The sequence below is a fragment of the Ambystoma mexicanum genome, chromosome 2q (assembly GCF_040938575.1).
Source record: "Ambystoma mexicanum isolate Mex_15411 chromosome 2q, UKY_AmexF1_1, whole genome shotgun sequence".
NCBI classification, from domain to species: Eukaryota; Metazoa; Chordata; class Amphibia; order Caudata; family Ambystomatidae; genus Ambystoma; species Ambystoma mexicanum.
In genome coordinates, this window is record NC_090924.1 from 127,393,822 (window position 1) to 127,414,760 (window position 20,939).

At 47.5% G+C, this 20,939-nt stretch overlaps 21 non-coding genes across 21 annotated transcripts; all 21 read left to right on the forward strand.

Annotated features, from left to right (window-relative positions):
* The first annotated feature begins 414 nt into the window (after positions 1-414).
* Positions 415-486, forward strand: TRNAP-UGG (transfer RNA proline (anticodon UGG)). The gene has a single exon. It is a non-coding gene; the product is annotated as a tRNA-Pro (tRNA).
* A 420-nt stretch (positions 487-906) lies between these two features.
* Positions 907-979, forward strand: TRNAV-CAC (transfer RNA valine (anticodon CAC)). Its single transcript has one exon. It is a non-coding gene; the product is annotated as a tRNA-Val (tRNA).
* Positions 980-2,293: 1,314 nt separating this feature from the next.
* On the forward strand, positions 2,294-2,365 carry TRNAP-UGG (transfer RNA proline (anticodon UGG)). The gene has a single exon. It is a non-coding gene; the product is annotated as a tRNA-Pro (tRNA).
* A 1,820-nt stretch (positions 2,366-4,185) lies between these two features.
* On the forward strand, positions 4,186-4,257 carry TRNAP-UGG (transfer RNA proline (anticodon UGG)). Its single transcript has one exon. It is a non-coding gene; the product is annotated as a tRNA-Pro (tRNA).
* Positions 4,258-4,677: 420 nt separating this feature from the next.
* On the forward strand, positions 4,678-4,750 carry TRNAV-CAC (transfer RNA valine (anticodon CAC)). Its single transcript has one exon. It is a non-coding gene; the product is annotated as a tRNA-Val (tRNA).
* A 1,303-nt stretch (positions 4,751-6,053) lies between these two features.
* Positions 6,054-6,125, forward strand: TRNAP-UGG (transfer RNA proline (anticodon UGG)). Its single transcript has one exon. It is a non-coding gene; the product is annotated as a tRNA-Pro (tRNA).
* A 420-nt stretch (positions 6,126-6,545) lies between these two features.
* TRNAV-CAC (transfer RNA valine (anticodon CAC)) lies at positions 6,546-6,618 on the forward strand. Its single transcript has one exon. It is a non-coding gene; the product is annotated as a tRNA-Val (tRNA).
* A 1,318-nt stretch (positions 6,619-7,936) lies between these two features.
* On the forward strand, positions 7,937-8,008 carry TRNAP-UGG (transfer RNA proline (anticodon UGG)). Its single transcript has one exon. It is a non-coding gene; the product is annotated as a tRNA-Pro (tRNA).
* Positions 8,009-8,428: 420 nt separating this feature from the next.
* Positions 8,429-8,501, forward strand: TRNAV-CAC (transfer RNA valine (anticodon CAC)). Its single transcript has one exon. It is a non-coding gene; the product is annotated as a tRNA-Val (tRNA).
* A 1,311-nt stretch (positions 8,502-9,812) lies between these two features.
* On the forward strand, positions 9,813-9,884 carry TRNAP-UGG (transfer RNA proline (anticodon UGG)). The gene has a single exon. It is a non-coding gene; the product is annotated as a tRNA-Pro (tRNA).
* A 420-nt stretch (positions 9,885-10,304) lies between these two features.
* Positions 10,305-10,377, forward strand: TRNAV-CAC (transfer RNA valine (anticodon CAC)). Its single transcript has one exon. It is a non-coding gene; the product is annotated as a tRNA-Val (tRNA).
* Positions 10,378-11,691: 1,314 nt separating this feature from the next.
* Positions 11,692-11,763, forward strand: TRNAP-UGG (transfer RNA proline (anticodon UGG)). Its single transcript has one exon. It is a non-coding gene; the product is annotated as a tRNA-Pro (tRNA).
* A 420-nt stretch (positions 11,764-12,183) lies between these two features.
* On the forward strand, positions 12,184-12,256 carry TRNAV-CAC (transfer RNA valine (anticodon CAC)). The gene has a single exon. It is a non-coding gene; the product is annotated as a tRNA-Val (tRNA).
* A 1,303-nt stretch (positions 12,257-13,559) lies between these two features.
* On the forward strand, positions 13,560-13,631 carry TRNAP-UGG (transfer RNA proline (anticodon UGG)). The gene has a single exon. It is a non-coding gene; the product is annotated as a tRNA-Pro (tRNA).
* Positions 13,632-14,051: 420 nt separating this feature from the next.
* Positions 14,052-14,124, forward strand: TRNAV-CAC (transfer RNA valine (anticodon CAC)). Its single transcript has one exon. It is a non-coding gene; the product is annotated as a tRNA-Val (tRNA).
* Positions 14,125-15,442: 1,318 nt separating this feature from the next.
* Positions 15,443-15,514, forward strand: TRNAP-UGG (transfer RNA proline (anticodon UGG)). Its single transcript has one exon. It is a non-coding gene; the product is annotated as a tRNA-Pro (tRNA).
* Positions 15,515-15,934: 420 nt separating this feature from the next.
* Positions 15,935-16,007, forward strand: TRNAV-CAC (transfer RNA valine (anticodon CAC)). Its single transcript has one exon. It is a non-coding gene; the product is annotated as a tRNA-Val (tRNA).
* A 1,311-nt stretch (positions 16,008-17,318) lies between these two features.
* TRNAP-UGG (transfer RNA proline (anticodon UGG)) lies at positions 17,319-17,390 on the forward strand. The gene has a single exon. It is a non-coding gene; the product is annotated as a tRNA-Pro (tRNA).
* A 420-nt stretch (positions 17,391-17,810) lies between these two features.
* TRNAV-CAC (transfer RNA valine (anticodon CAC)) lies at positions 17,811-17,883 on the forward strand. Its single transcript has one exon. It is a non-coding gene; the product is annotated as a tRNA-Val (tRNA).
* A 1,314-nt stretch (positions 17,884-19,197) lies between these two features.
* TRNAP-UGG (transfer RNA proline (anticodon UGG)) lies at positions 19,198-19,269 on the forward strand. Its single transcript has one exon. It is a non-coding gene; the product is annotated as a tRNA-Pro (tRNA).
* Positions 19,270-19,689: 420 nt separating this feature from the next.
* On the forward strand, positions 19,690-19,762 carry TRNAV-CAC (transfer RNA valine (anticodon CAC)). Its single transcript has one exon. It is a non-coding gene; the product is annotated as a tRNA-Val (tRNA).
* The last annotated feature ends 1,177 nt before the right edge of the window (positions 19,763-20,939 follow it).

The following is a 20,939-nucleotide window of genomic DNA, read 5'->3' on the forward strand; positions in this document are numbered from 1 at the left end:
CTTCTGCCAATGCAGATCCCAGCAGGTGCAAAATAAAGGCTCTCCCCCACCTTGCCAGCTGCAGATTGATCAGAAGACTGCTAGTCTAGTGTGTTGGGCCACTTTCTCTCTTCTGTGTATCGTCCCCTCTTATTACATAAACAGCATAAGAGGAATAAAGGAAGGAAGGAAGGAAGGAAGGAACAGTGTATCGCAAGCACCTTCCACCCTGATGTCAATGGGCCACCAACCTTCGGGATGAGGAGGAGACCTGTGAAGACAGTCAGAGCGTGCCGACTGGGGCATTCATTTGGCTCATACACCGACAAGGCTTTCAGCGGCAGGAACAAACTTCAGGAATAGGCATTCTTGGCCTCGAATCCTAAGGGGGGTGCAAACGCTGAGGACAATTCCGTCAAATGCTCAAAGGACCGTGGCTCGTTGGTCTAGGGGTATGATTCTCGCTTTGGGTGCGAGAGGTCCTGGGTTCAAATCCCGGACGAGCCCAATCAAGGTGGTTAACTTGAGCTCCTTTTTTTTGTTTTTTCAATGTTATTTTCATTGGACAGACTCTCTGGTTTTCTCGGTAAGCAGTAGTCGATGAACAATTCACTTCCTGAACCTCTTTGCGTGCCATGTCCTTGCAACAAGCACTTTGTGTTCTCTGTTAGCTCTCAGTAACATTCCTTGATTTGCTTGTGAGTTTTGGCCGTCCGATCTCAAAGTGGAAATATGTCCTTCCCTCTGTACGCTGCATAGGCCCTCAGCTGGCATACTTGTATATGTGCGCATGCTTGATAGGACGTATGTTTTAGGCTGGATTGTGTGAGCTTCAGGCGCAAGGCATTTGATTAGTCTTTAAGCAGGTCCACTTGCACTGCCCTTTGCACCTGTTCTCCCAGTCCCTACAAATGTGAGCAAGCAGCTGTTTCTGTAGTGTAGTGGTTATCACGTTCGCCTCACACGCGAAAGGTCCCCGGTTCGAGACCGGGCAGAAACACTCTCTGCTGGCATTTTACACAAAATAGTTTTTTTCCCCTTTTGTCACACACAAATGTAAAGTATGAACTTATTTGCGTTCCCATGGAAATAGCATATGCTCTCAAGAGCTTGAGAAATACACTGGGAAGGCAAGCATCCTCACATGTATTCTGTATATGGGGCCAATAAAAAAATGCACGCGCTTGCATTTTGTGTATGTAATGTTGCAGAGCACAGAGAGGATTTATTTTCCCTACTGCTGGGTATTTGGGTCTCTGGGATCACAGTTGGGTCCGCTCCGTCCTCTGAAATGGTCCATATTAGTTACATAGGTTAGTGTACCAAAGAAATAATACATTTTCATATACAGCTTCTTCATTTCTGTGTTCTGAGGGATTACCAGTTGTAAGAAATGCACTTGCCGGTACAGTGATTCCCTGGCTTTCTCTGGCCCGAGAAAGCTTTTCCTCTGAAGTGGGAACAGAAGTTGGACTGCTTCTGCTGAACTTCCTGAAAGCAGAGCTGGCGGGAGGAGGGACTTTTTGAGTGCTGGGAAAATTTGAGCTGGAAATTTGCATCGGCTGGACAGAGATTGCTTGGAGCAGCCAAAATATAATAACGGCCATGCCGCTCAAGTAAAGCAGAAAGCTTTTAGTATACACCTTTTGCACTCTTGTCAACGAAGCTGGGCTCTGTGAATGCTCACCCTACGCAAGAAAAGAGAACAGACTTTGCTGGTGACCTAAATATATCTCGCTGATCGAGCACGATCGAGCTCTGAGTGAGCAGCTGTGCAATGGTCATCTTTACCAAAGGGGAGATGCTGCTTTTTCCAGTGTCACGCCCATGCTCTCAGGGCTGGAGGGAGGAGGGCTGCTTTTTGTTTTTACAGGCAAAAGGAAAGGCCCAGCCCTCAGAGCTTCTGCCAATGCAGATCCCAGCAGGTGCAAAATAAAGGCTCTCCCCCACCTTGCCAGCTGCAGATTGATCAGAAGACTGCTAGTCTAGTGTGTTGGGCCACTTTCTCTCTTCTGTGTATCGTCCCCTCTTATTACATAAACAGCATAAGAGGAATAAAGGAAGGAAGGAAGGAAGGAAGGAACAGTGTATCGCAAGCACCTTCCACCCTGATGTCAATGGGCCACCAACCTTCGGGATGAGGAGGAGACCTGTGAAGACAGTCAGAGCGTGCCGACTGGGGCATTCATTTGGCTCATACACCGACAAGGCTTTCAGCGGCAGGAACAAACTTCAGGAATAGGCATTCTTGGCCTCGAATCCTAAGGGGGGTGCAAACGCTGAGGACAATTCCGTCAAATGCTCAAAGGACCGTGGCTCGTTGGTCTAGGGGTATGATTCTCGCTTTGGGTGCGAGAGGTCCCGGGTTCAAATCCCGGACGAGCCCAATCAAGGTGGTTAACTTGAGCTCCTTTTTTTTGTTTTTTCAATGTTATTTTCATTGGACAGACTCTCTGGTTTTCTCGGTAAGCAGTAGTCGATGAACAATTCACTTCCTGAACCTCTTTGCGTGCCATGTCCTTGCGACAAGCACTTTGTGTTCTCTGTTAGCTCTCAGTAACATTCCTTGATTTGCTTGTGAGTTTTGGCCGTCCGATCTCAAAGTGGAAATATGTCCTTCCCTCTGTACGCTGCATAGGCCCTCAGCTGGCATACTTGTATATGTGCGCATGCTTGATAGGACGTATGTTTTAGGCTGGATTGTGTGAGCTTCAGGCGCAAGGCATTTGATTAGTCTTTAAGCAGGTCCACTTGCACTGCCCTTTGCACCTGTTCTCCCAGTCCCTACAAAGGTGAGCAAGCAGCTGTTTCTGTAGTGTAGTGGTTATCACGTTCGCCTCACACGCGAAAGGTCCCCCAGGTTCGAGACCGGGCAGAAACACTCTCTGCTGGCATTTTACACAAAATAGTTTTTTTCCCCTTTTGTCACACACAAATGTAAAGTATGAACTTATTTGCGTTCCCATGGAAATAGCATATGCTCTCAAGAGCTTGAGAAATACACTGGGAAGGCAAGCATCCTCACATGTATTCTGTATATGGGGCCAATAAAAAAATGCACGCGCTTGCATTTTGTGTATGTAATGTTGCAGAGCACAGAGAGGATTTATTTTCCCTACTGCTGGGTATTTGGGTCTCTGGGATCACAGTTGGGTCCGCTCCGTCCTCTGAAATGGTCCATATTAGTTACATAGGTTAGTGTACCAAAGAAATAATACATTTTCATATACAGCTTCTTCATTTCTGTGTTCTGAGGGATTACCAGTTGTAAGAAATGCACTTGCCGGTACAGTGATTCCCTGGCTTTCTCTGGCCCGAGAAAGCTTTTCCTCTGAAGTGGGAACAGAAGTTGGACTGCTTCTGCTGAACTTCCTGAAAGCAGAGCTGGCGGGAGGAGGGACTTTTTGAGTGCTGGGAAAATTTGAGCTGGAAATTTGCATCGGCTGGACAGAGATTGCTTGGAGCAGCCAAAATATAATAACGGCCATGGCGCTCAAGTAAAGCAGAAAGCTTTTAGTATACACCTTTTGCACTCTTGTCAACGAAGCTGGGCTCTGTGAATGCTCACCCTACGCAAGAAAAGAGAACAGACTTTGCTGGTGACCTAAATATATCTCGCCTGATCGAGCCTGATCGAGCACGATCGAGCTCTGAGTGAGCAGCTGTGCAATGGTCATCTTTACCAAAGGGGAGATGCTGCTTTTTCCAGTGTCACGCCCATGCTCTCAGGGCTGGAGGGAGGAGGGCTGCTTTTTGTTTTTACAGGCAAAAGGAAAGGCCCAGCCCTCAGAGCTTCTGCCAATGCAGATCCCAGCAGGTGCAAAATAAAGGCTCTCCCCCACCTTGCCAGCTGCAGATTGATCAGAAGACTGCTAGTCTAGTGTGTTGGGCCACTTTCTCTCTTCTGTGTATCGTCCCCTCTTATTACATAAACAGCATAAGAGGAATAAAGGAAGGAAGGAAGGAAGGAAGGAACAGTGTATCGCAAGCACCTTTCACCCTGATGTCAATGGGCCACCAACCTTCGGGATGAGGAGGAGACCTGTGAAGACAGTCAGAGCGTGCCGACTGGGGCATTCATTTGGCTCATACACCGACAAGGCTTTCAGCGGCAGGAACAAACTTCAGGAATAGGCATTCTTGGCCTCGAATCCTAAGGGGGGTGCAAACGCTGAGGACAATTCCGTCAAATGCTCAAAGGACCGTGGCTCGTTGGTCTAGGGGTATGATTCTCGCTTTGGGTGCGAGAGGTCCCGGGTTCAAATCCCGGACGAGCCCAATCAAGGTGGTTAACTTGAGCTCCTTTTTTTTGTTTTTTCAATGTTATTTTCATTGGACAGACTCTCTGGTTTTCTCGGTAAGCAGTAGTCGATGAACAATTCACTTCCTGAACCTCTTTGCGTGCCATGTCCTTGCGACAAGCACTTTGTGTTCTCTGTTAGCTCTCAGTAACATTCCTTGATTTGCTTGTGAGTTTTGGCCGTCCGATCTCAAAGTGGAAATATGTCCTTCCCTCTGTACGCTGCATAGGCCCTCAGCTGGCATACTTGTATATGTGCGCATGCTTGATAGGACGTATGTTTTAGGCTGGATTGTGTGAGCTTCAGGCGCAAGGCATTTGATTAGTCTTTAAGCAGGTCCACTTGCACTGCCCTTTGCACCTGTTCTCCCAGTCCCTACAAAGGTGAGCAAGCAGCTGTTTCTGTAGTGTAGTGGTTATCACGTTCGCCTCACACGCGAAAGGTCCCCGGTTCGAGACCGGGCAGAAACACTCTCTGCTGGCATTTTACACAAAATAGTTTTTTTCCCCTTTTGTCACACACAAATGTAAAGTATGAACTTATTTGCGTTCCCATGGAAATAGCATATGCTCTCAAGAGCTTGAGAAATACACTGGGAAGGCAAGCATCCTCACATGTATTCTGTATATGGGGCCAATAAAAAAATGCACGCGCTTGCATTTTGTGTATGTAATGTTGCAGAGCACAGAGAGGATTTATTTTCCCTACTGCTGGGTATTTGGGTCTCTGGGATCACAGTTGGGTCCGCTCCGTCCTCTGAAATGGTCCATATTAGTTACATAGGTTAGTGTACCAAAGAAATAATACATTTTCATATACAGCTTCTTCATTTCTGTGTTCTGAGGGATTACCAGTTGTAAGAAATGCACTTGCCGGTACAGTGATTCCCTGGCTTTCTCTGGCCCGAGAAAGCTTTTCCTCTGAAGTGGGAACAGAAGTTGGACTGCTTCTGCTGAACTTCCTGAAAGCAGAGCTGGCGGGAGGAGGGACTTTTTGAGTGCTGGGAAAATTTGAGCTGGAAATTTGCATCGGCTGGACAGAGATTGCTTGGAGCAGCCAAAATATAATAACGGCCATGGCGCTCAAGTAAAGCAGAAAGCTTTTAGTATACACCTTTTGCACTCTTGTCAACGAAGCTGGGCTCTGTGAATGCTCACCCTACGCAAGAAAAGAGAACAGACTTTGCTGGTGACCTAAATATATCTCGCCTGATCGAGCACGATCGAGCTCTGAGTGAGCAGCTGTGCAATGGTCATCTTTACCAAAGGGGAGATGCTGCTTTTTCCAGTGTCACGCCCATGCTCTCAGGGCTGGAGGGAGGAGGGCTGCTTTTTGTTTTTACAGGCAAAAGGAAAGGCCCAGCCCTCAGAGCTTCTGCCAATGCAGATCCCAGCAGGTGCAAAATAAAGGCTCTCCCCCACCTTGCCAGCTGCAGATTGATCAGAAGACTGCTAGTCTAGTGTGTTGGGCCACTTTCTCTCTTCTGTGTATCGTCCCCTCTTATTACATAAACAGCATAAGAGGAATAAAGGAAGGAAGGAACAGTGTATCGCAAGCACCTTTCACCCTGATGTCAATGGGCCACCAACCTTCGGGATGAGGAGGAGACCTGTGAAGACAGTCAGAGCGTGCCGACTGGGGCATTCATTTGGCTCATACACCGACAAGGCTTTCAGCGGCAGGAACAAACTTCAGGAATAGGCATTCTTGGCCTCGAATCCTAAGGGGGGTGCAAACGCTGAGGACAATTCCGTCAAATGCTCAAAGGACCGTGGCTCGTTGGTCTAGGGGTATGATTCTCGCTTTGGGTGCGAGAGGTCCCGGGTTCAAATCCCGGACGAGCCCAATCAAGGTGGTTAACTTGAGCTCCTTTTTTTTGTTTTTTCAATGTTATTTTCATTGGACAGACTCTCTGGTTTTCTCGGTAAGCAGTAGTCGATGAACAATTCACTTCCTGAACCTCTTTGCGTGCCATGTCCTTGCGACAAGCACTTTGTGTTCTCTGTTAGCTCTCAGTAACATTCCTTGATTTGCTTGTGAGTTTTGGCCGTCCGATCTCAAAGTGGAAATATGTCCTTCCCTCTGTACGCTGCATAGGCCCTCAGCTGGCATACTTGTATATGTGCGCATGCTTGATAGGACGTATGTTTTAGGCTGGATTGTGTGAGCTTCAGGCGCAAGGCATTTGATTAGTCTTTAAGCAGGTCCACTTGCACTGCCCTTTGCACCTGTTCTCCCAGTCCCTACAAAGGTGAGCAAGCAGCTGTTTCTGTAGTGTAGTGGTTATCACGTTCGCCTCACACGCGAAAGGTCCCCGGTTCGAGACCGGGCAGAAACACTCTCTGCTGGCATTTTACACAAAATAGTTTTTTTCCCCTTTTGTCACACACAAATGTAAAGTATGAACTTATTTGCGTTCCCATGGAAATAGCATATGCTCTCAAGAGCTTGAGAAATACACTGGGAAGGCAAGCATCCTCACATGTATTCTGTATATGGGGCCAATAAAAAAATGCACGCGCTTGCATTTTGTGTATGTAATGTTGCAGAGCACAGAGAGGATTTATTTTCCCTACTGCTGGGTATTTGGGTCTCTGGGATCACAGTTGGGTCCGCTCCGTCCTCTGAAATGGTCCATATTAGTTACATAGGTTAGTGTACCAAAGAAATAATACATTTTCATATACAGCTTCTTCATTTCTGTGTTCTGAGGGATTACCATTTGTAAGAAATGCACTTGCCGGTACAGTGATTCCCTGGCTTTCTCTGGCCCGAGAAAGCTTTTCCTCTGAAGTGGGAACAGAAGTTGGACTGCTTCTGCTGAACTTCCTGAAAGCAGAGCTGGCGGGAGGAGGGACTTTTTGAGTGCTGGGAAAATTTGAGCTGGAAATTTGCATCGGCTGGACAGAGATTGCTTGGAGCAGCCAAAATATAATAACGGCCATGGCGCTCAAGTAAAGCAGAAAGCTTTTAGTATACACCTTTTGCACTCTTGTCAACGAAGCTGGGCTCTGTGAATGCTCACCCTACGCAAGAAAAGAGAACAGACTTTGCTGGTGACCTAAATATATCTCGCTGATCGAGCACGATCGAGCTCTGAGTGAGCAGCTGTGCAATGGTCATCTTTACCAAAGGGGAGATGCTGCTTTTTCCAGTGTCACGCCCATGCTCTCAGGGCTGGAGGGAGGAGGGCTGCTTTTTGTTTTTACAGGCAAAAGGAAAGGCCCAGCCCTCAGAGCTTCTGCCAATGCAGATCCCAGCAGGTGCAAAATAAAGGCTCTCCCCCACCTTGCCAGCTGCAGATTGATCAGAAGACTGCTAGTCTAGTGTGTTGGGCCACTTTCTCTCTTCTGTGTATCGTCCCCTCTTATTACATAAACAGCATAAGAGGAATAAAGGAAGGAAGGAAGGAAGGAAGGAAGGAACAGTGTATCGCAAGCACCTTCCACCCTGATGTCAATGGGCCACCAACCTTCGGGATGAGGAGGAGACCTGTGAAGACAGTCAGAGCGTGCCGACTGGGGCATTCATTTGGCTCATACACCGACAAGGCTTTCAGCGGCAGGAACAAACTTCAGGAATAGGCATTCTTGGCCTCGAATCCTAAGGGGGGTGCAAACGCTGAGGACAATTCCGTCAAATGCTCAAAGGACCGTGGCTCGTTGGTCTAGGGGTATGATTCTCGCTTTGGGTGCGAGAGGTCCCGGGTTCAAATCCCGGACGAGCCCAATCAAGGTGGTTAACTTGAGCTCCTTTTTTTTGTTTTTTCAATGTTATTTTCATTGGACAGACTCTCTGGTTTTCTCGGTAAGCAGTAGTCGATGAACAATTCACTTCCTGAACCTCTTTGCGTGCCATGTCCTTGCGACAAGCACTTTGTGTTCTCTGTTAGCTCTCAGTAACATTCCTTGATTTGCTTGTGAGTTTTGGCCGTCCGATCTCAAAGTGGAAATATGTCCTTCCCTCTGTACGCTGCATAGGCCCTCAGCTGGCATACTTGTATATGTGCGCATGCTTGATAGGACGTATGTTTTAGGCTGGATTGTGTGAGCTTCAGGCGCAAGGCATTTGATTAGTCTTTAAGCAGGTCCACTTGCACTGCCCTTTGCACCTGTTCTCCCAGTCCCTACAAAGGTGAGCAAGCAGCTGTTTCTGTAGTGTAGTGGTTATCACGTTCGCCTCACACGCGAAAGGTCCCCGGTTCGAGACCGGGCAGAAACACTCTCTGCTGGCATTTTACACAAAATAGTTTTTTTCCCCTTTTGTCACACACAAATGTAAAGTATGAACTTATTTGCGTTCCCATGGAAATAGCATATGCTCTCAAGAGCTTGAGAAATACACTGGGAAGGCAAGCATCCTCACATGTATTCTGTATATGGGGCCAATAAAAAAATGCACGCGCTTGCATTTTGTGTATGTAATGTTGCAGAGCACAGAGAGGATTTATTTTCCCTACTGCTGGGTATTTGGGTCTCTGGGATCACAGTTGGGTCCGCTCCGTCCTCTGAAATGGTCCATATTAGTTACATAGGTTAGTGTACCAAAGAAATAATACATTTTCATATACAGCTTCTTCATTTCTGTGTTCTGAGGGATTACCAGTTGTAAGAAATGCACTTGCCGGTACAGTGATTCCCTGGCTTTCTCTGGCCCGAGAAAGCTTTTCCTCTGAAGTGGGAACAGAAGTTGGACTGCTTCTGCTGAACTTCCTGAAAGCAGAGCTGGCGGGAGGAGGGACTTTTTGAGTGCTGGGAAAATTTGAGCTGGAAATTTGCATCGGCTGGACAGAGATTGCTTGGAGCAGCCAAAATATAATAACGGCCATGCCGCTCAAGTAAAGCAGAAAGCTTTTAGTATACACCTTTTGCACTCTTGTCAACGAAGCTGGGCTCTGTGAATGCTCACCCTACGCAAGAAAAGAGAACAGACTTTGCTGGTGACCTAAATATATCTCGCCTGATCGAGCACGATCGAGCTCTGAGTGAGCAGCTGTGCAATGGTCATCTTTACCAAAGGGGAGATGCTGCTTTTTCCAGTGTCACGCCCATGCTCTCAGGGCTGGAGGGAGGAGGGCTGCTTTTTGTTTTTACAGGCAAAAGGAAAGGCCCAGCCCTCAGAGCTTCTGCCAATGCAGATCCCAGCAGGTGCAAAATAAAGGCTCTCCCCCACCTTGCCAGCTGCAGATTGATCAGAAGACTGCTAGTCTAGTGTGTTGGGCCACTTTCTCTCTTCTGTGTATCGTCCCCTCTTATTACATAAACAGCATAAGAGGAATAAAGGAAGGAAGGAAGGAAGGAACAGTGTATCGCAAGCACCTTCCACCCTGATGTCAATGGGCCACCAACCTTCGGGATGAGGAGGAGACCTGTGAAGACAGTCAGAGCGTGCCGACTGGGGCATTCATTTGGCTCATACACCGACAAGGCTTTCAGCGGCAGGAACAAACTTCAGGAATAGGCATTCTTGGCCTCGAATCCTAAGGGGGGTGCAAACGCTGAGGACAATTCCGTCAAATGCTCAAAGGACCGTGGCTCGTTGGTCTAGGGGTATGATTCTCGCTTTGGGTGCGAGAGGTCCCGGGTTCAAATCCCGGACGAGCCCAATCAAGGTGGTTAACTTGAGCTCCTTTTTTTTGTTTTTTCAATGTTATTTTCATTGGACAGACTCTCTGGTTTTCTCGGTAAGCAGTAGTCGATGAACAATTCACTTCCTGAACCTCTTTGCGTGCCATGTCCTTGCAACAAGCACTTTGTGTTCTCTGTTAGCTCTCAGTAACATTCCTTGATTTGCTTGTGAGTTTTGGCCGTCCGATCTCAAAGTGGAAATATGTCCTTCCCTCTGTACGCTGCATAGGCCCTCAGCTGGCATACTTGTATATGTGCGCATGCTTGATAGGACGTATGTTTTAGGCTGGATTGTGTGAGCTTCAGGCGCAAGGCATTTGATTAGTCTTTAAGCAGGTCCACTTGCACTGCCCTTTGCACCTGTTCTCCCAGTCCCTACAAAGGTGAGCAAGCAGCTGTTTCTGTAGTGTAGTGGTTATCACGTTCGCCTCACACGCGAAAGGTCCCCGGTTCGAGACCGGGCAGAAACACTCTCTGCTGGCATTTTACACAAAATAGTTTTTTTCCCCTTTTGTCACACACAAATGTAAAGTATGAACTTATTTGCGTTCCCATGGAAATAGCATATGCTCTCAAGAGCTTGAGAAATACACTGGGAAGGCAAGCATCCTCACATGTATTCTGTATATGGGGCCAATAAAAAAATGCACGCGCTTGCATTTTGTGTATGTAATGTTGCAGAGCACAGAGAGGATTTATTTTCCCTACTGCTGGGTATTTGGGTCTCTGGGATCACAGTTGGGTCCGCTCCGTCCTCTGAAATGGTCCATATTAGTTACATAGGTTAGTGTACCAAAGAAATAATACATTTTCATATACAGCTTCTTCATTTCTGTGTTCTGAGGGATTACCAGTTGTAAGAAATGCACTTGCCGGTACAGTGATTCCCTGGCTTTCTCTGGCCCGAGAAAGCTTTTCCTCTGAAGTGGGAACAGAAGTTGGACTGCTTCTGCTGAACTTCCTGAAAGCAGAGCTGGCGGGAGGAGGGACTTTTTGAGTGCTGGGAAAATTTGAGCTGGAAATTTGCATCGGCTGGACAGAGATTGCTTGGAGCAGCCAAAATATAATAACGGCCATGGCGCTCAAGTAAAGCAGAAAGCTTTTAGTATACACCTTTTGCACTCTTGTCAACGAAGCTGGGCTCTGTGAATGCTCACCCTACGCAAGAAAAGAGAACAGACTTTGCTGGTGACCTAAATATATCTCGCTGATCGAGCACGATCGAGCTCTGAGTGAGCAGCTGTGCAATGGTCATCTTTACCAAAGGGGAGATGCTGCTTTTTCCAGTGTCACGCCCATGCTCTCAGGGCTGGAGGGAGGAGGGCTGCTTTTTGTTTTTACAGGCAAAAGGAAAGGCCCAGCCCTCAGAGCTTCTGCCAATGCAGATCCCAGCAGGTGCAAAATAAAGGCTCTCCCCCACCTTGCCAGCTGCAGATTGATCAGAAGACTGCTAGTCTAGTGTGTTGGGCCACTTTCTCTCTTCTGTGTATCGTCCCCTCTTATTACATAAACAGCATAAGAGGAATAAAGGAAGGAAGGAAGGAAGGAAGGAACAGTGTATCGCAAGCACCTTTCACCCTGATGTCAATGGGCCACCAACCTTCGGGATGAGGAGGAGACCTGTGAAGACAGTCAGAGCGTGCCGACTGGGGCATTCATTTGGCTCATACACCGACAAGGCTTTCAGCGGCAGGAACAAACTTCAGGAATAGGCATTCTTGGCCTCGAATCCTAAGGGGGGTGCAAACGCTGAGGACAATTCCGTCAAATGCTCAAAGGACCGTGGCTCGTTGGTCTAGGGGTATGATTCTCGCTTTGGGTGCGAGAGGTCCCGGGTTCAAATCCCGGACGAGCCCAATCAAGGTGGTTAACTTGAGCTCCTTTTTTTTGTTTTTTCAATGTTATTTTCATTGGACAGACTCTCTGGTTTTCTCGGTAAGCAGTAGTCGATGAACAATTCACTTCCTGAACCTCTTTGCGTGCCATGTCCTTGCGACAAGCACTTTGTGTTCTCTGTTAGCTCTCAGTAACATTCCTTGATTTGCTTGTGAGTTTTGGCCGTCCGATCTCAAAGTGGAAATATGTCCTTCCCTCTGTACGCTGCATAGGCCCTCAGCTGGCATACTTGTATATGTGCGCATGCTTGATAGGACGTATGTTTTAGGCTGGATTGTGTGAGCTTCAGGCGCAAGGCATTTGATTAGTCTTTAAGCAGGTCCACTTGCACTGCCCTTTGCACCTGTTCTCCCAGTCCCTACAAAGGTGAGCAAGCAGCTGTTTCTGTAGTGTAGTGGTTATCACGTTCGCCTCACACGCGAAAGGTCCCCGGTTCGAGACCGGGCAGAAACACTCTCTGCTGGCATTTTACACAAAATAGTTTTTTTCCCCTTTTGTCACACACAAATGTAAAGTATGAACTTATTTGCGTTCCCATGGAAATAGCATATGCTCTCAAGAGCTTGAGAAATACACTGGGAAGGCAAGCATCCTCACATGTATTCTGTATATGGGGCCAATAAAAAAATGCACGCGCTTGCATTTTGTGTATGTAATGTTGCAGAGCACAGAGAGGATTTATTTTCCCTACTGCTGGGTATTTGGGTCTCTGGGATCACAGTTGGGTCCGCTCCGTCCTCTGAAATGGTCCATATTAGTTACATAGGTTAGTGTACCAAAGAAATAATACATTTTCATATACAGCTTCTTCATTTCTGTGTTCTGAGGGATTACCAGTTGTAAGAAATGCACTTGCCGGTACAGTGATTCCCTGGCTTTCTCTGGCCCGAGAAAGCTTTTCCTCTGAAGTGGGAACAGAAGTTGGACTGCTTCTGCTGAACTTCCTGAAAGCAGAGCTGGCGGGAGGAGGGACTTTTTGAGTGCTGGGAAAATTTGAGCTGGAAATTTGCATCGGCTGGACAGAGATTGCTTGGAGCAGCCAAAATATAATAACGGCCATGGCGCTCAAGTAAAGCAGAAAGCTTTTAGTATACACCTTTTGCACTCTTGTCAACGAAGCTGGGCTCTGTGAATGCTCACCCTACGCAAGAAAAGAGAACAGACTTTGCTGGTGACCTAAATATATCTCGCCTGATCGAGCACGATCGAGCTCTGAGTGAGCAGCTGTGCAATGGTCATCTTTACCAAAGGGGAGATGCTGCTTTTTCCAGTGTCACGCCCATGCTCTCAGGGCTGGAGGGAGGAGGGCTGCTTTTTGTTTTTACAGGCAAAAGGAAAGGCCCAGCCCTCAGAGCTTCTGCCAATGCAGATCCCAGCAGGTGCAAAATAAAGGCTCTCCCCCACCTTGCCAGCTGCAGATTGATCAGAAGACTGCTAGTCTAGTGTGTTGGGCCACTTTCTCTCTTCTGTGTATCGTCCCCTCTTATTACATAAACAGCATAAGAGGAATAAAGGAAGGAAGGAACAGTGTATCGCAAGCACCTTTCACCCTGATGTCAATGGGCCACCAACCTTCGGGATGAGGAGGAGACCTGTGAAGACAGTCAGAGCGTGCCGACTGGGGCATTCATTTGGCTCATACACCGACAAGGCTTTCAGCGGCAGGAACAAACTTCAGGAATAGGCATTCTTGGCCTCGAATCCTAAGGGGGGTGCAAACGCTGAGGACAATTCCGTCAAATGCTCAAAGGACCGTGGCTCGTTGGTCTAGGGGTATGATTCTCGCTTTGGGTGCGAGAGGTCCCGGGTTCAAATCCCGGACGAGCCCAATCAAGGTGGTTAACTTGAGCTCCTTTTTTTTGTTTTTTCAATGTTATTTTCATTGGACAGACTCTCTGGTTTTCTCGGTAAGCAGTAGTCGATGAACAATTCACTTCCTGAACCTCTTTGCGTGCCATGTCCTTGCGACAAGCACTTTGTGTTCTCTGTTAGCTCTCAGTAACATTCCTTGATTTGCTTGTGAGTTTTGGCCGTCCGATCTCAAAGTGGAAATATGTCCTTCCCTCTGTACGCTGCATAGGCCCTCAGCTGGCATACTTGTATATGTGCGCATGCTTGATAGGACGTATGTTTTAGGCTGGATTGTGTGAGCTTCAGGCGCAAGGCATTTGATTAGTCTTTAAGCAGGTCCACTTGCACTGCCCTTTGCACCTGTTCTCCCAGTCCCTACAAAGGTGAGCAAGCAGCTGTTTCTGTAGTGTAGTGGTTATCACGTTCGCCTCACACGCGAAAGGTCCCCGGTTCGAGACCGGGCAGAAACACTCTCTGCTGGCATTTTACACAAAATAGTTTTTTTCCCCTTTTGTCACACACAAATGTAAAGTATGAACTTATTTGCGTTCCCATGGAAATAGCATATGCTCTCAAGAGCTTGAGAAATACACTGGGAAGGCAAGCATCCTCACATGTATTCTGTATATGGGGCCAATAAAAAAATGCACGCGCTTGCATTTTGTGTATGTAATGTTGCAGAGCACAGAGAGGATTTATTTTCCCTACTGCTGGGTATTTGGGTCTCTGGGATCACAGTTGGGTCCGCTCCGTCCTCTGAAATGGTCCATATTAGTTACATAGGTTAGTGTACCAAAGAAATAATACATTTTCATATACAGCTTCTTCATTTCTGTGTTCTGAGGGATTACCATTTGTAAGAAATGCACTTGCCGGTACAGTGATTCCCTGGCTTTCTCTGGCCCGAGAAAGCTTTTCCTCTGAAGTGGGAACAGAAGTTGGACTGCTTCTGCTGAACTTCCTGAAAGCAGAGCTGGCGGGAGGAGGGACTTTTTGAGTGCTGGGAAAATTTGAGCTGGAAATTTGCATCGGCTGGACAGAGATTGCTTGGAGCAGCCAAAATATAATAACGGCCATGGCGCTCAAGTAAAGCAGAAAGCTTTTAGTATACACCTTTTGCACTCTTGTCAACGAAGCTGGGCTCTGTGAATGCTCACCCTACGCAAGAAAAGAGAACAGACTTTGCTGGTGACCTAAATATATCTCGCTGATCGAGCACGATCGAGCTCTGAGTGAGCAGCTGTGCAATGGTCATCTTTACCAAAGGGGAGATGCTGCTTTTTCCAGTGTCACGCCCATGCTCTCAGGGCTGGAGGGAGGAGGGCTGCTTTTTGTTTTTACAGGCAAAAGGAAAGGCCCAGCCCTCAGAGCTTCTGCCAATGCAGATCCCAGCAGGTGCAAAATAAAGGCTCTCCCCCACCTTGCCAGCTGCAGATTGATCAGAAGACTGCTAGTCTAGTGTGTTGGGCCACTTTCTCTCTTCTGTGTATCGTCCCCTCTTATTACATAAACAGCATAAGAGGAATAAAGGAAGGAAGGAAGGAAGGAAGGAAGGAACAGTGTATCGCAAGCACCTTCCACCCTGATGTCAATGGGCCACCAACCTTCGGGATGAGGAGGAGACCTGTGAAGACAGTCAGAGCGTGCCGACTGGGGCATTCATTTGGCTCATACACCGACAAGGCTTTCAGCGGCAGGAACAAACTTCAGGAATAGGCATTCTTGGCCTCGAATCCTAAGGGGGGTGCAAACGCTGAGGACAATTCCGTCAAATGCTCAAAGGACCGTGGCTCGTTGGTCTAGGGGTATGATTCTCGCTTTGGGTGCGAGAGGTCCCGGGTTCAAATCCCGGACGAGCCCAATCAAGGTGGTTAACTTGAGCTCCTTTTTTTTGTTTTTTCAATGTTATTTTCATTGGACAGACTCTCTGGTTTTCTCGGTAAGCAGTAGTCGATGAACAATTCACTTCCTGAACCTCTTTGCGTGCCATGTCCTTGCGACAAGCACTTTGTGTTCTCTGTTAGCTCTCAGTAACATTCCTTGATTTGCTTGTGAGTTTTGGCCGTCCGATCTCAAAGTGGAAATATGTCCTTCCCTCTGTACGCTGCATAGGCCCTCAGCTGGCATACTTGTATATGTGCGCATGCTTGATAGGACGTATGTTTTAGGCTGGATTGTGTGAGCTTCAGGCGCAAGGCATTTGATTAGTCTTTAAGCAGGTCCACTTGCACTGCCCTTTGCACCTGTTCTCCCAGTCCCTACAAAGGTGAGCAAGCAGCTGTTTCTGTAGTGTAGTGGTTATCACGTTCGCCTCACACGCGAAAGGTCCCCGGTTCGAGACCGGGCAGAAACACTCTCTGCTGGCATTTTACACAAAATAGTTTTTTTCCCCTTTTGTCACACACAAATGTAAAGTATGAACTTATTTGCGTTCCCATGGAAATAGCATATGCTCTCAAGAGCTTGAGAAATACACTGGGAAGGCAAGCATCCTCACATGTATTCTGTATATGGGGCCAATAAAAAAATGCACGCGCTTGCATTTTGTGTATGTAATGTTGCAGAGCACAGAGAGGATTTATTTTCCCTACTGCTGGGTATTTGGGTCTCTGGGATCACAGTTGGGTCCGCTCCGTCCTCTGAAATGGTCCATATTAGTTACATAGGTTAGTGTACCAAAGAAATAATACATTTTCATATACAGCTTCTTCATTTCTGTGTTCTGAGGGATTACCAGTTGTAAGAAATGCACTTGCCGGTACAGTGATTCCCTGGCTTTCTCTGGCCCGAGAAAGCTTTTCCTCTGAAGTGGGAACAGAAGTTGGACTGCTTCTGCTGAACTTCCTGAAAGCAGAGCTGGCGGGAGGAGGGACTTTTTGAGTGCTGGGAAAATTTGAGCTGGAAATTTGCATCGGCTGGACAGAGATTGCTTGGAGCAGCCAAAATATAATAACGGCCATGCCGCTCAAGTAAAGCAGAAAGCTTTTAGTATACACCTTTTGCACTCTTGTCAACGAAGCTGGGCTCTGTGAATGCTCACCCTACGCAAGAAAAGAGAACAGACTTTGCTGGTGACCTAAATATATCTCGCCTGATCGAGCACGATCGAGCTCTGAGTGAGCAGCTGTGCAATGGTCATCTTTACCAAAGGGGAGATGCTGCTTTTTCCAGTGTCACGCCCATGCTCTCAGGGCTGGAGGGAGGAGGGCTGCTTTTTGTTTTTACAGGCAAAAGGAAAGGCCCAGCCCTCAGAGCTTCTGCCAATGCAGATCCCAGCAGGTGCAAAATAAAGGCTCTCCCCCACCTTGCCAGCTGCAGATTGATCAGAAGACTGCTAGTCTAGTGTGTTGGGCCACTTTCTCTCTTCTGTGTATCGTCCCCTCTTATTACATAAACAGCATAAGAGGAATAAAGGAAGGAAGGAAGGAAGGAACAGTGTATCGCAAGCACCTTCCACCCTGATGTCAATGGGCCACCAACCTTCGGGATGAGGAGGAGACCTGTGAAGACAGTCAGAGCGTGCCGACTGGGGCATTCATTTGGCTCATACACCGACAAGGCTTTCAGCGGCAGGAACAAACTTCAGGAATAGGCATTCTTGGCCTCGAATCCTAAGGGGGGTGCAAACGCTGAGGACAATTCCGTCAAATGCTCAAAGGACCGTGGCTCGTTGGTCTAGGGGTATGATTCTCGCTTTGGGTGCGAGAGGTCCCGGGTTCAAATCCCGGACGAGCCCAATCAAGGTGGTTAACTTGAGCTCCTTTTTTTTGTTTTTTCAATGTTATTTTCATTGGACAGACTCTCTGGTTTTCTCGGTAAGCAGTAGTCGATGAACAATTCACTTCCTGAACCTCTTTGCGTGCCATGTCCTTGCAACAAGCACTTTGTGTTCTCTGTTAGCTCTCAGTAACATTCCTTGATTTGCTTGTGAGTTTTGGCCGTCCGATCTCAAAGTGGAAATATGTCCTTCCCTCTGTACGCTGCATAGGCCCTCAGCTGGCATACTTGTATATGTGCGCATGCTTGATAGGACGTATGTTTTAGGCTGGATTGTGTGAGCTTCAGGCGCAAGGCATTTGATTAGTCTTTAAGCAGGTCCACTTGCACTGCCCTTTGCACCTGTTCTCCCAGTCCCTACAAAGGTGAGCAAGCAGCTGTTTCTGTAGTGTAGTGGTTATCACGTTCGCCTCACACGCGAAAGGTCCCCGGTTCGAGACCGGGCAGAAACACTCTCTGCTGGCATTTTACACAAAATAGTTTTTTTCCCCTTTTGTCACACACAAATGTAAAGTATGAACTTATTTGCGTTCCCATGGAAATAGCATATGCTCTCAAGAGCTTGAGAAATACACTGGGAAGGCAAGCATCCTCACATGTATTCTGTATATGGGGCCAATAAAAAAATGCACGCGCTTGCATTTTGTGTATGTAATGTTGCAGAGCACAGAGAGGATTTATTTTCCCTACTGCTGGGTATTTGGGTCTCTGGGATCACAGTTGGGTCCGCTCCGTCCTCTGAAATGGTCCATATTAGTTACATAGGTTAGTGTACCAAAGAAATAATACATTTTCATATACAGCTTCTTCATTTCTGTGTTCTGAGGGATTACCAGTTGTAAGAAATGCACTTGCCGGTACAGTGATTCCCTGGCTTTCTCTGGCCCGAGAAAGCTTTTCCTCTGAAGTGGGAACAGAAGTTGGACTGCTTCTGCTGAACTTCCTGAAAGCAGAGCTGGCGGGAGGAGGGACTTTTTGAGTGCTGGGAAAATTTGAGCTGGAAATTTGCATCGGCTGGACAGAGATTGCTTGGAGCAGCCAAAATATAATAACGGCCATGGCGCTCAAGTAAAGCAGAAAGCTTTTAGTATACACCTTTTGCACTCTTGTCAACGAAGCTGGGCTCTGTGAATGCTCACCCTACGCAAGAAAAGAGAACAGACTTTGCTGGTGACCTAAATATATCTCGCTGATCGAGCACGATCGAGCTCTGAGTGAGCAGCTGTGCAATGGTCATCTTTACCAAAGGGGAGATGCTGCTTTTTCCAGTGTCACGCCCATGCTCTCAGGGCTGGAGGGAGGAGGGCTGCTTTTTGTTTTTACAGGCAAAAGGAAAGGCCCAGCCCTCAGAGCTTCTGCCAATGCAGATCCCAGCAGGTGCAAAATAAAGGCTCTCCCCCACCTTGCCAGCTGCAGATTGATCAGAAGACTGCTAGTCTAGTGTGTTGGGCCACTTTCTCTCTTCTGTGTATCGTCCCCTCTTATTACATAAACAGCATAAGAGGAATAAAGGAAGGAAGGAAGGAAGGAAGGAACAGTGTATCGCAAGCACCTTCCACCCTGATGTCAATGGGCCACCAACCTTCGGGATGAGGAGGAGACCTGTGAAGACAGTCAGAGCGTGCCGACTGGGGCATTCATTTGGCTCATACACCGACAAGGCTTTCAGCGGCAGGAACAAACTTCAGGAATAGGCATTCTTGGCCTCGAATCCTAAGGGGGGTGCAAACGCTGAGGACAATTCCGTCAAATGCTCAAAGGACCGTGGCTCGTTGGTCTAGGGGTATGATTCTCGCTTTGGGTGCGAGAGGTCCTGGGTTCAAATCCCGGACGAGCCCAATCAAGGTGGTTAACTTGAGCTCCTTTTTTTTGTTTTTTCAATGTTATTTTCATTGGACAGACTCTCTGGCTTTCTCGGTAAGCAGTAGTCGATGAACAATTCACTTCCTGAACCTCTTTGCGTGCCATGTCCTTGCGACAAGCACTTTGTGTTCTCTGTTAGCTCTCAGTAACATTCCTTGATTTGCTTGTGAGTTTTGGCCGTCCGATCTCAAAGTGGAAATATGTCCTTCCCTCTGTACGCTGCATAGGCCCTCAGCTGGCATACTTGTATATGTGCGCATGCTTGATAGGACGTATGTTTTAGGCTGGATTGTGTGAGCTTCAGGCGCAAGGCATTTGATTAGTCTTTAAGCAGGTCCACTTGCACTGCCCTTTGCACCTGTTCTCCCAGTCCCTACAAAGGTGAGCAAGCAGCTGTTTCTGTAGTGTAGTGGTTATCACGTTCGCCTCACACGCGAAAGGTCCCCGGTTCGAGACCGGGCAGAAACACTCTCTGCTGGCATTTTACACAAAATAGTTTTTTTCCCCTTTTGTCACACACAAATGTAAAGTATGAACTTATTTGCGTTCCCATGGAAATAGCATATGCTCTCAAGAGCTTGAGAAATACACTGGGAAGGCAAGCATCCTCACATGTATTCTGTATATGGGGCCAATAAAAAAATGCACGCGCTTGCATTTTGTGTATGTAATGTTGCAGAGCACAGAGAGGATTTATTTTCCCTACTGCTGGGTATTTGGGTCTCTGGGATCACAGTTGGGTCCGCTCCGTCCTCTGAAATGGTCCATATTAGTTACATAGGTTAGTGTACCAAAGAAATAATACATTTTCATATACAGCTTCTTCATTTCTGTGTTCTGAGGGATTACCAGTTGTAAGAAATGCACTTGCCGGTACAGTGATTCCCTGGCTTTCTCTGGCCCGAGAAAGCTTTTCCTCTGAAGTGGGAACAGAAGTTGGACTGCTTCTGCTGAACTTCCTGAAAGCAGAGCTGGCGGGAGGAGGGACTTTTTGAGTGCTGGGAAAATTTGAGCTGGAAATTTGCATCGGCTGGACAGAGATTGCTTGGAGCAGCCAAAATATAATAACGGCCATGCCGCTCAAGTAAAGCAGAAAGCTTTTAGTATACACCTTTTGCACTCTTGTCAACGAAGCTGGGCTCTGTGAATGCTCACCCTACGCAAGAAAAGAGAACAGACTTTGCTGGTGACCTAAATATATCTCGCCTGATCGAGCACGATCGAGCTCTGAGTGAGCAGCTGTGCAATGGTCATCTTTACCAAAGGGGAGATGCTGCTTTTTCCAGTGTCACGCCCATGCTCTCAGGGCTGGAGGGAGGAGGGCTGCTTTTTGTTTTTACAGGCAAAAGGAAAGGCCCAGCCCTCAGAGCTTCTGCCAATGCAGATCCCAGCAGGTGCAAAATAAAGGCTCTCCCCCACCTTGCCAGCTGCAGATTGATCAGAAGACTGCTAGTCTAGTGTGTTGGGCCACTTTCTCTCTTCTGTGTATCGTCCCCTCTTATTACATAAACAGCATAAGAGGAATAAAGGAAGGAAGGAAGGAAGGAAGGAACAGTGTATCGCAAGCACCTTCCACCCTGATGTCAATGGGCCACCAACCTTCGGGATGAGGAGGAGACCTGTGAAGACAGTCAGAGCGTGCCGA